This window comes from Acomys minous, assembly GCF_964271855.1.
Source record: "Acomys minous genome assembly, chromosome: 1".
Taxonomy (NCBI): domain Eukaryota; kingdom Metazoa; phylum Chordata; class Mammalia; order Rodentia; family Muridae; genus Acomys; species Acomys minous.
Window position 1 is genome coordinate 90,399,953 of NC_140483.1, and position 13,326 is coordinate 90,413,278.

General features: G+C 38.3%; 1 protein-coding gene across 10 annotated transcripts in view; it reads right to left on the reverse strand.

Moving 5' to 3' along the window:
* LINGO2 (leucine rich repeat and Ig domain containing 2) overlaps window positions 1-13,326 on the reverse strand; it is a 1,231,101-nt gene that overhangs the window by 320,112 nt on the left and 897,663 nt on the right. The window lies entirely within an intron of this gene.

The window sequence follows — 13,326 nt, forward strand, 5'->3', positions numbered from 1 at the left end:
TGGGGAAACTCTTTTGAATAATCACATTCTTCATGTTCATGGGCACAGATGTAAAAATCTTAACAACCCACAATATGATAGATCCACATGCACCTGCAATTAGGGCTTCAACTCTTCCCAGAAGGCTACATGGAGACTCCATTCAAAGTCTCATCAATGAGGTAGACTACTGTCCCATATCTTCCAGGATGGTAAAAAAACAAGGGTCCAAAATCCAGTTCTCGCATCATTAAAATACAATATTTCAGAATGCCTTTATGAAAAACAGTTATATATGTATATATTTTCTGCAATTTAAAACAGGTATTTTACCTTGATTCTCTCTCTCCCTACTCCCTGTCATAAACACACACACACACACACACACACACACACACACACACACACACACACACACATACACACACACATATACACACACACACACACACACACACCATGTCCACGATTTGGAATTTCAAATCTGTCAATCTAAACTCTTACACTTATTAACTTATAGCCTTAGCTAAATAATAGATGCAAACTATTTTTATTCATACCAAAAAAAAACTCTACTCATCTGCTTGGAGAATGCTCATAAAATAATCAAATCAATTATCTTATAACAGGAACCAATATTCGTAAGTGACACTCTTTTCAGTCTCTTGACAGTCATGCAAAATATTGAAGAATGCATATTCTGGTCGACAGATAACAGGAAAGCATTTATGAGCATAATTTTCAGGCTCCAAAAACGGCTTGGAAGTGAGTTAGTTTCTAAGAGCTACCTGCTTTGGAAGCAGCCATCTGTGACTTGATACCACATTGCACACACTGGTACAGCCTCTTGTTATAAGAGGGTAAATATAGCATGCCAATTTGCTTATTTCCTTAAACCGAAGAAATATTATTGATCAATTCTCAGTAGTGAATATTCTTTGTATACCTTTTTATTGAATATTGATTACTGATTTATTTAGTATTATATAACATTATTCTACTTGTAATTGAAAATAGTTTTTTTTAATGAAATGCTCAGAGTTTTCCCTCAGGCAACATCTCTAACAACCTTTCAACCTCCCTACCCACCCAGATCCTCTTCTCTTTTGTAAAAAAATAACAGGCATCTAAAAATAAAATTTAAAAAAAAACAGGATAGAACAAAAAGCAGGAAAAAAAAAGGCTGAAACACATACAGATGCAGATACACACACTTGCACACACAAAAATCCCATAAAACCACAAAACTGAAAGGCATAAATATATAACCAATGGACTGTGGAGTTTTTTAAAATGCACAGACAAAGCACTATGAGATGAAATACCTTAAAAATGCCATGGAGTTAGTTTTGTGATGGCAATCTGCTGTTGGGCATTGGTCCTGCCCCTAACTGTGGTTTGTATGCCCATTCAGACTCCATTGGGGGAAAAACTACCTAATTTTTCCTTTGCAAGTGGTTATAGATTGGGGATTGTTATATTTGGAATGGAGATTGCGTCTACTTTTCCTCTCAGAGCTAGGAGTCCATCTTTGACAAACCATTGCAGGCCCTGTATAGGCTGCCACAGTTTCTGTGGGTTTGTATGTGTGTCAGGCATGTTGCCTCCTTCCTTACCTTCCTCTTCCCTCTTCTCTGTCAATTCTCTTGTTCTATTTTTCCCTTCCTGGTCCATTCATAGCTGTATATTCCAGTTTCCCTTCCTAGGGAGATACTTTCCTTGCCCTTAATTTCTTACCCTATATCTAATCTCTGTGGGGATATGAATTGTAACCTGCTTATCAAAAATGTAAAAGCTAACATCCACATACAAGCAAATAAGTACAATATTTTTATTTTGGGGTAGGGGTTATCTTATCCAGCATGATTTTCTTAGTTGTATCATTTTACCTACAAGTTTCATGATACAAGTTTGTAGTACTACCAGCTATGGATCAGTGTGCCCGTTACTCTCCATGTCCTCACTGGCACAAAGAGTATACACACACACACACACACACACACACACACACACACACACACGCACGCACGCAGAGAGAGAGAGAGAGAGAGAGAGAGAGAGAGAGAGAGAGAGAGAGAGAGAGACCACACCACACACACACACACACACACACACACACACACACACACACACACACAGAGAGAGAGAGAGAGAGAGAGAGAGACAGAGACAGAGACAGAGACAGAGACACAGACACAGACAGAGACACAGGCAGACACACAGACAGACAGACAGAGAGACAGACAGACAGACAGACAGACAGACACACACACACACACACACACACACACACACACACACACACACACACAAACACATCTTGGCCATTCTGGCTGTTTTAGAATGGCATCTTGAAGTATTTCTGGTTTGTATTTCCTTTATGACTAAGGATATTGAACATGTCTTTAAGTGTTTCTCAGCTATGTGTGTTTCATCTTTGGAGAACTCTGTTCAGAGATTTGCACCTTTTAAAATTTGGGTTATTTGTTTTTTGATGTGTAGCTTTTTGTTGTTGTTGTTGTTCTTTTTATACTTTAGATATTAGCCTTCTATTGGTTGTGAGCTTGGTAAGAAAATTCTCTTTCCATTCCATAGCCTGCTGCTTTGTATATACAATGGTGTCTTTTGGCATACAGACCCTTTTCAGTTTCATGAGGTCCCAATTATTAGTTGTTCTTAGTGCCTGTGACATCAGATGTCCTGTTCAGGAAGCCTCTTCCCTTGACAACGAGTTTAAAATTATTCCCTGCTTTCCCTTCTGTCAAACTCAGTGTATTTGGGTTTGTATTGATGTCCTTGATCCATGCAGATGTGCGTTTTATTCAGGGTGTTAAATATGGGCCCAGTTGTATTCTTCTACATGCAGACATCAAACTTGACCAGCACCAACTGTTGAATATGCTGTATTTTTCCATTAGGTATTCCTGGTTTCTTTAATTAAAAATATCAGCATTGAAAGGTGTGTGGGCTTATGCCTGTGACTTCAATTCATTTCGATTTATCAGGGTGTCAGTTTTTATGCCAATGCTGTACTGTTGTGCTGTTTTTAATACAATAACTCTGTAGTAAAATTGAGATTGGAGTTAGTGATGCCCCTGCAAGTTCTTTTAATTCAGTATTCTTTTAGCTATCCTGGTTTTTAAATATTTGTTATTATTATTATTGTTATTATTATTATTATTATTATTATTAATTTATTCATGATATATCTAAGTTGTTATCCCACCCTTTGTATCCTCCCATTCTTCCCTCCCACCTGCTTTCCCTCTACTCCCCTCCCCTAAGACTGTGACTGAGGGGGACCTTCTCCTCATGTATATGCTCGTAGGGTATCAATTCTCTTCTTGGTAGCCTGCTATCCTTCCTCTGAGTGCCACCAGGGCCCCCCATCCAGGGGACATGGTCAAATATGGAGCACCAGAGTTCATGTGAAAGTTAGTCTCCACTCTCCACTCAATGGAGAATGTCCTGTCCATTGGCTAGATCTGAATAGGGGTTCGAAGTTCACTGCACATATTGTCCTTGGCTGGTGTCATAGTTTGAGCAGGACCCCTGGGCCCAGATGCATCCATCATAATGTTCTTCTTGTAGGTTTCCAGGACCTTCTGGATCCCTCTATTTCCCCAATCTCCCATGCTTCTCTCACCTAGAGTCCAAATAGGATGTCCTCCCTTCTATCCTACTTTCCTGGTAAGTGAAGACTTTCATGGGACATGCCCCTTGGGCTAGTGTCCAGATATAAGTGAGTATATGCCATTTGAATCTTTCTGCTTCTGGGTTAACTCACTCATGATGATCATTTCTAGTTCAATCCATTTGTCCACAAATTTCAGGAATTCTTTGCTTTTAATAGCTGAGAAGTATTCTGTAGTGTAAATGTACCTCAGTTTTTTGTTTTTTGTTTTTTTCATATTTCTACTGAGGGACACTTAGGCTGTTTCCATGTCCTAGCTATTATGAATAAGGCCACTATGAACATGGTAGAGCATATGTCCTTGTTGTGTGCTGGAGCATCTTCTGGGTATATTCCAAGGAGGGAATAGCTGGGTCTTGAGGAAGCCTTATTCCCAGTTTTCTGAGATAGCCCCAGATAGATTTCCAAAGTGGCTGTACCAGTTTGCACTCCCACTAACAATGAAGGAGTGTTCCTCTCTCCCCACATCCTTGCCAGCATGTGGTGCCACTTGAATTTTTGATCTTAGCCATTCTGATGGGTGTAAGATAGAATCTCAGAGTTGTTTTGATTTGCATTTCCCTGATGACTAAGGAGGTTGAGCATTTCTTTTTTTATTTTATAGTTTTTTATTTTTATGTTTTATTAATTTATTCATATTACATCTCGATGGTTACCCCATCCCTTGTATCCTCCCATTCCTTCCTCCCTCCCATTTTCCCCTTATTCCCCTCCCATATGACTGTTCCTGAGGGGGATTACCTCCCCCTGTATATGCTCATAGGGTATCAAGTCTCTTCTTAGTAACCTGCTATCCTTCCTCTGAGTGCCACCAGGTCTCCTTATCCAGGGGAGGACATCCTATTGGGTTTCTAGGTGAGAGAAGCATGGGAGAATGGAGAAATAGAAGGATCCAGAGAGTCCTAGAATACAATTTTTTATATAGTGACTGAGTGCTATGAACTGCACACTTAGACCTGTCTTTATTGTATTCTAGAAGTTTGAGTATGCTGTGTTTTCATTGTCATTCATTTCCAGAAAATATTTAATGTTCTTCTTCATTTATATCTTAATACATTTTTTATTCAGTAGTTAGTTGTTTAGTTTCCATGAGTTTGTAAACTTTCTTTTGCTTCAGATGCTAATGATATCTAGATTTAATCTGTGGTGGTCAGAGAGGATACAGGGCATCATTTAAATTTTCTTGTATCTGTGACCTGGTTTGTGTTGCAGTATGTTGAGATTTTGTCCATTGGAGAGTTTCATGAGCTGCGGAGAAGAAGGTATATTATTTTGTGCTTGAGTGAAATGTTCTATAAATATCCTTTAGGTACACCTGATTTATGATGCTACTTAGCATTTACATTTCTCTGCTTAGTTTTTGTCTGGATGACCTCTTTATTAGTGAGGGTGGGATACTGAAGTCACTCACTCTCACTGTGTGAGTATCAATATGGGAGTTTAGCTGTACTAGTGTATCTTTTATGACATTGGATGCCCTTGTACTTGATGCATAGATGTTTAAAATAGCAATGACCTCTTGGTATGTTTTTATTTTTTGAGCATGCAGTGTCCTTCCCCATATTTTCTTATTTGTCTTAGTTTCAAGTCTATCTTGTCATATATTAAAATGGCCAAACTGCTTTGCTTCTTGGGACCATTGTCTCGGAATATCTTTCTCCATTCTTTTACCTTAAGGTGATAATTTTCCTTGATGTTTGAGTGTATTTGTTGGATATAGCAAGGATGGATTTAGTTTTAAAATCCAATTGGTCAGTCTATGTCTTTTTATTTGGGAATTGAGACAATTGATGTTGTAAGTTATCAGTGAGTACTGTTTATCCATGTTATTTTGTTGTTATGGTATGGGCTCTCCTTTTCTTTTAGTTTCCTGGTCGGGATTACTTATGACTTGTATTTTCTTGGGTGTGGTTAACCTCTGAATGCTGCTTTTTTTCCTTCCAGCATCTTTCTTAGGGTTAGGATTGTAGATTGATACTGCTTAGATTTGGTTTAATTGTGGGCAATTTTTCTTTTTCCATCTATTGTTACTGAAAGTTTTTATTGGGTATAGTACTCTGGGTTGGAAACTGTATTCTCTTAAGGGTTTGTAGGACATAATTCCATGTTCTTATGGTTTCTAGAGTCTTCACTGAGAAAGCAGGTGTTACTCTAATGGATTTGTCTTTATATGTTACTTGGCCTTTTCTTTTGCAGATTTTAATATTCTTTATTGTATACATTTAATGTTTTGGTTATTACATGTCATAGGAATTTTTTTTCTGGTCTCATCTATTTGGTGTTCAGTTTACCTCTTGTAATCAGAGAATCACTTTCCTTCTTCAGCTTAGAGAAATTTTCTTCTGTGACTTTGTTGAAAGTAATTTTGTGCCTTTGTTTCTTCCTCTATTCCTATAATTTATAGATGTGGCATTTTCATAGTCTCCCAGATTTCATGAGTATATTGTATGTGTCAATATGAATAGTCATGGCCCCATACACTCATGTATTTGAGTGCCTGGGATTGGCACAATTAGGAGATATGGCCTTGTTGGAGTAGGTGTGGCCTTGTTGAAAAAAAAAAGGTGTCACTGTGGAGGCAGGCTTTGAGGACACATATATGCTTGAGCCTTGTCCCGTGGAAGTGTCTCCTTGCTGCTTGCAGATCAAGATGAAGAACTCTCAGATCCTCCAACACCATGTCTGCCTAAACAGTGCCATGTTTCCTGCCATGATAGCAATGGACTGAATCTCTGAAACTGTAAGCTAGCCACAATTAAATGTTTTCCTTTATAATTGTTGCATTGACCATGGTGTCTTTTCACAGCAATAAAGCTCTAACTAAGATATTATGCCTGGATATTTTTTTTTAGAAATATCATTTCCTTTGACTGATGTGTCCATTTTATCTATCTTCTCCTCAATGCCTGAGATCCTCTCTTCCATCTCTTTTATTCTGTTGGTGAGGCTTGTCTATGAGTTTTTTTTGTTTTATTTCATAAGTTTTTCACTTCCAGTTTTATCTCAGTTTGAGCTTTATTTAGTGATTCAATTTCTATTTTCATTACTTGATTTTTTCCCCTCATTTCATTTCTACTATTTCCCTTATTAAGGGACTTATTTATATTTTCTTTCAAGGTCCATAACCATATTTATAATAGTCATTTTGAAGTCCTTGCCTTTGTGCTTTAGTTTTATGCACCTTTGCTTATATTGCCTACTATAGCAAGGTTGCTGGTTTCTTGTGGACACATACTGTCTTGGATGTTAATGACTGTTTTCCTCTAGTGTTGAGACTTCTGAGTTTGGGATTATTGTGATTCAAGGTGTGGATATCTGGTCTTGTCTTTACTGGATGGGTGTCCTGTTCCTTGATTTTTGTTGTCCTTTCTGTGTCTTAGGAACAAGATGTGGTCATAGTATGTGTCCTGGTAAAGGCTGCTTTGAGTGTGAGCCATGAGTAACCACTGGGGATTCTAGGTATTGGGAATTGACACAAAGGAATGGGGACAAGCTATAAAGGAGGGCTGAGAGACAAAAGCTGGTTATGCTGTGAGGTGCATAGGAAGCTGCTGGGAATGGAGTCAAGGAAGAAGGACTGCTAAGGGCTGGGCATGAGACTGCAGAATTGGAAGCGGGTGACAGAATGGCAGGTGAAGAGCACTCTCCTGATAACGAGGCTGCAGCAGACAGCAGGTTCCCAGGTAGAGAGTGCCTCTAAGAATTGGCAGCTGACACAAAGGGATGAGGTGAGGGATGAAGGCTGAGTCTGTAGGCATAAGGTTATTGTATAATTCAAATGTTGACTACTGTACTCCCCATGGGTACAATTCTTGTTCTGAGAATCCCCTATCTCAATGTTGTGTAAAAACTGCTCCTCAATTGTCCCCTGGTATGGCAATAAAGCAGCTTATAGCCAATCACTGAGCAGGGGAGAGAAGAGGGCTGGACATCCTGCCAGCCAGGGAGGAGGAGTTAGAGGAGGAAGCAGGGGATTCAGCCGTGGGAGACATCAGGTGACATAAGGAGAAGAAGATGGAGCAGGAAAGCCAAGAAGTGCAAGTAGCTCTAGGATGTACACTGGGAGGAAGCCAGATTATCTTAGATGGCTAAGAGTAGAGTAATAACTGTTCTCTTATTATGTTGTGGAACATATTATTAAACAAATATAAAAGAGTCTCAAATATTTGTGTGGTAGCCCGTTTAAGAGAGAATCTTGGAAACAAACACAGTTTTATAAAAGTAACTTTAACATGGGGCCACTGTGTGTTGGGGCGGGCAGGGAGGTTCTACGGTTCCCTGGGGAATAGAACAAGAGAATGCACACAGGTCCTTGAAAGTGATCTACTGTTATTCCACTGTTTAAGATATTTTACTTTATGCACTTGACTGTTTTGATTGCATCATATCATCTAGAACTAGAGTTAGAGATGGCTATAGGCCACAATATTGGTTCCTGAAACCAAAAATACTTCCTCTGCAAGAGCAACAGGTGTTTTTAATTACCAACCTATCTTTGAAGCCCTCTACTAATAAAAGTTTCAACTCAGTACTTTTATCTTATTGAGAAGAAGATTAAATAGCAGAGAATCAAAATTTATGAATGACCAGTTTCTCTAAAAGTTCCTCTTCTAATTATTTAACATTCGTTTGTTAAATAAAGGAACATCGGAACACAACAAAATAATTGACTCTTAGAAATAAGGCAACTCAGACAGGCAAAGGTCACATGCTTTCTACTTACAGATTCTAGCTCTAAATCATTAGATTTGCGCATATAACCTGAGACAGCTAGTGAAGTCAGGAAATGGAAAGGAACCGTGGTGTTGTGGGGGTGGGGAGAGCACCATCTATGAAGACAGATAAGAGAAGACAGGCACTACAAATGAGGCAATGGGAAAAGTAAGGGGCAGGGCTCTGAATAGCTATTTTCTATTGCTCTGATAAAACACCAGAACCAAGACAACTTATATAAGAGAGTTTAGCTGGCTCTCATAATTTAAAAGGGTAAGTGTCTATAATGTCAGAGCAAAGTCACCGGAATAGGAACATCTGAGACCTCATATCATCATCCTCAAGCTGGAAGCAAAAAAGAGCAGTAGGATTGGCATGAGCCTTCAGAAACCTCAAACACACCTCCTTCAACAAGGCCATGCCTCCTGATCCTCCACAAACAATTCTACCAATTGTGAGCTAAGTGTTCAAACATATAGCCTAAGAAGGCCGTTCTCATCTAAACTGCCACATTTTGTAACTGAGGAGGGGAGAATAAAGACAATCAAGCAGGAGAAACAAAAACAATGAACTCTAAGAATTTTTGAAAAAGTCACAAGGAAACATGACTGTACAAGCTTATGTTTAAAAATATATATGTTCCTGTACATACATATACATATATGTGCATGCACTCATACATACATATATATATATATATATATATATATATATATATATATAGACAGACAGACATATATGTTTGTTTGTGTGTGTGTGTGTGTGTGTGTGTGTGTGTGTGTGTGTGTGTGCGCCTATGTGATATGGGGTTGCCTGCTCCAATAGCTAATAGTTATGCACTTTATAATAAAAATCCCAGCACCACATATGGGAAACCTCCCTAGACTTGATGGTCAGAAGAATACAAGAACCTTTCAAAACAATATGGAATATTGTCATTGTCTTTAGTTTATTTTCAGAACATGAAAGTAAAACCTATTGTCATACACATTTCAGACACAGGACTTGAAGGAATTGAGCTAGAACTTACCTGGAAACCTCGTCTCTGAGGACTAACTATAATAGCACCTAAAGGTGTTACATAGGCTGTCTGGAAAGAGAAGCAACCAGTAATCCTACACAGCTGTAAAGTCTACAAACTGCGACAATGAGTGGCCTCAAAAACTATCCACAGTGTTACATAGTGGCACTTTAATCTTGAAAGCAACCAGCAGCTGTCTAATTGGATTTAAAGCTTACTCAATAGGAGGGAATGTATTCCTACTGGAAACCTAGCAAACTGCACATGGCTGAGTGGCCATAAACCTGAGAAAAGAACCAAGAACCTACTACTGCCATTTTCTAACTGTGTTTTATTTAAATACTTATACCCATAGATGTTTGTATCTCTTACTCTTTATCAAAGAAATATATGGTTTTTTTTTAACAGATGGAGACTATTACAGACATCTACAGCTTGTCAAAATACCTCTAACTCAGGAAAAATTGACAAAGATTGGAAGAAAAGATTCTTTTGAGAGAAAAAAAAAGTTTTTTTCTTAGCCTTGGCTGTCTTGGAACACACTCTGTAGACAAGGCTGACCTCGAACTCAGAAACTTGCCTGTCTCTGCCTCCCCAGGGCTGGGATTAAAGTGGTACACAACCACACCTGGCCTGGGAAGAAAAGACTTTTAGAGTCAGGCTCATGATGGCTGATACTAGATGTTCTTTCCTAGACATTATGGAGGAAACACATCCATGATATCTTAGGATATCTTAGCAATGAGGTTGCCTGAAGATGACTCATTTAATTATGTCACCAGCTGATATGGCAAAGTTGACATGGAAAAGTCATCAAGATCCCATCCTTAGATAAAGAGGTATAGATCATCAAAGACTACTGAGAGGGATAACTGATTTCTTAGAGAGATGAGTTTATGCATAGGTTATCCTGGACACATATACATACAAGGAAGGCTAAATGTACTCACTAGCTAGTATCTACATGTGCACTTAGAGATATGTGTGGTGTGAAACAATAATAATCAAGGAGAAAACTGTGAATTGGAAAGAGAGGTGGAGCAAAAAGGGAGTTGGAGGCTTTAGAGAGAGAAATGATGCAGATGTGGTGCCCATGTATAAAGTTCAGGATAAAATGAGCAAATAATATACATTTTAAAGACAAACAACAATTCCACACTAAGAAATGCTATACAGTTCTTTAGCAAGTACTGGACACACATAAGACTACAATATAAAATGATTCCTGCTCACATCTGGCACATGAGGCTTCCATTGCATGAGATGGTTTTGCTGCACATAAATTTTCTTTCATTAACTCATTTAGTTGGTTGACTTGAAACTTACCCAATTAGGTTTTGAATGTTAATTATAACATTAACATTCCTAAACTTTAATAATGAATCTCAGAGTTCAATTATTGCATACGAGGGATTCCAATAAAATCCTATGTGGTGTATATTACATTCAAAGGAGCCAACCTTTTATATTTATGGTTGCAAAGTGGAGAAAATGAACGACTATCTTGTGACTCCCTGTGCCTTCTCAAGGACCACATAGAGATGTAGGTGCAAACATTCTGCCCAAAGATAAGCCCATTAATTGGTTGTGAAAGCTAATGTTGATTGTCAACTTGACAGAACATATAATCACCTAAAACACCAACTTCTGGCCATGTTGAATAAATCTTATAGATTGGGTTAAATGAAATGGGAAGGACCATTTTCCACTCAGCCACTTTGCTAGCCCAGAATATACTTTTTCAGTGGAATTTTGTTTGGGAGAAACTAATGTTCTTTGGCAATGAATTATAATGAATACATTTTATTTTGTAAATCCCAATAACATTGATTTAAATATTTAAAGTAAGATTTTAGCTATGGTCTGAAAGGTTCCAGGGTATACAGAAGACATGCTACATTGTTCTATTGATAAAATAATGTTAGGTATAATTTTAAACTAAGAAAGACAAAAATAAAACTTGAACAAAAGAATAGAAGAAATTCACATCTACAGAAACATTGTATTTTTGTGACTTAGTGTACCCTTAAGTCATCTTCAGTTGAATTCAGCTTTTCTTTGTCTCTCCTTATGCATAGCGCTACTCCCTTTTCAGTCCATCGTACTGCTTTGAAGAAAGCTTTCCAAAGGATCCTCTCAGCACTCAGACACTCATTTTATAGGCTATTGATTTGTTCTTGTTGTTTGTTGGTCTTTAAACATTGTCTAGGGGATGTTTTTCATCTTCCCCACAGAGGCATGTTGCCCAGCCCCCTGGGCAGCTGCTGACAGCACTGGAAGAGCGCAGAGCATTCTGTGAGCTCACTGCTCTTGTTAAATGACTGTTCAGTGTGTTTTGTGAGATTTGTGTGAATGCAAGTCATTTTTCTCCAAAAAAAATCAAAAACATTCTCAGCGAGATAGGGGAAGAGGTGGGTTATCAGTGATGAAATGTAAGGTTCTTTCAGCCTACATCGTTTCAAAGCTACATCTGCAAAAGATCTTTAAATATCAGAGGGGGTTACTTCCTGTTAGCCACAAAACTATTGCTTCTTCATTCTTTCCCCCCTTCATTTAATCATTTAAGAAGCTACACTTTCTTCTTTAGCAGGCAGATGCCACCAAGAATTACTAAGATTTCAAAGCATTAGCTGCACATTCATGTACAGTTTCCTACTTAATCTGCTCAAAAGCTGTAAGCTGTACTCACTTTGTGCTGAAGACAGTAAGGATTAAATGTTTGAGTTATTTGCCCAAGGACAAGCAGCCTTTGAAAAACTACAGTCAGGGTTCCAATACCCTTAATTGATAGTGCTGTGTTGTCAATGAAATGCTTATAGAGTGAATTTGAGCAACTTGCTCAGTCTATAGATGAAGAGCTCAGTCTCGGGAAAGTGAAGGGTCAAATCTGAGGGTGTTTAGATCAAGGGAGCGTCTCTGTGAATACATAAAAGCAGGATGCTCCTGCCTCTCCAGGACCAGTTCTCCAGTAAACTCAGCCTAGTGTCCCAGCAACATTATAGATTTCCAATGCACTTGATTTTAAAGGGCTATGGCTGTAGCGGCTCTATTTTAGACAGATACCGCAGCCAACAAACAGCACCCCAGCATTAGAGTTCACATTTTAAATGAACAGACTTTGCTGAAAGCAAGAGATGATCACTCTCACCACTCACTTCAGTTAAAACAATACAATCTTGAGGAGAAAACTGTCTAAATAGATTATGAGAAAACCAGAGATTAGACTGTAATAGAAATAACACTTTGATATTTTGATGATGCCCATTTTGTACATTCAGCTGTATTATTAGTAACCACAAACATGAAATAATCTTTCCAAGTATTCATGTAATATCATTTTAATTTTGTAACTAGCAGGAAGTCTATTAAGTGACATAAAGCAAGATAAAGGGCGATTCCATCAACACCTGAGTTCAACGCTGGAGACTCAAACACAGATGATTCTCCCTGTTTTCAGCTCTAATCAAGGTTGCATAATGCACATTTGATTATGGTGTGCGACCTTGCTAACTAAAACAGGACATGTTCCTGTTTGCATCATATTTCCTTAAAATGAAACATCTACATTTCACATTTCCCAGCTTTTTTCAGCTGAAGTGTATTTCTTTCATTTCAGGTGTATTTTCAACTTGTGTTCTCTCTCTGTGCCACTAAACATAACTAAAAATGCTTTTAAAAAGATAAATAATATGCCTTTTTAGAGGCACAGGGTATGCAGTGCAGGCCAGTGCTCTTCAAGAGAAGGAAGCACAGAAGAGAGACCCTTGCTTATTGTACAGTTTTCTCTTGTTCTGTGATAGCAATTTCATGTTACTATGGAACTGAAATAAGAGGGACGAGCACTGTGAAACTTACATGTTCCTGGTGGCTCTGGCCTGGCTTCTTAGTTGTTTATACAAAGCTCAGGTAAATACCATTC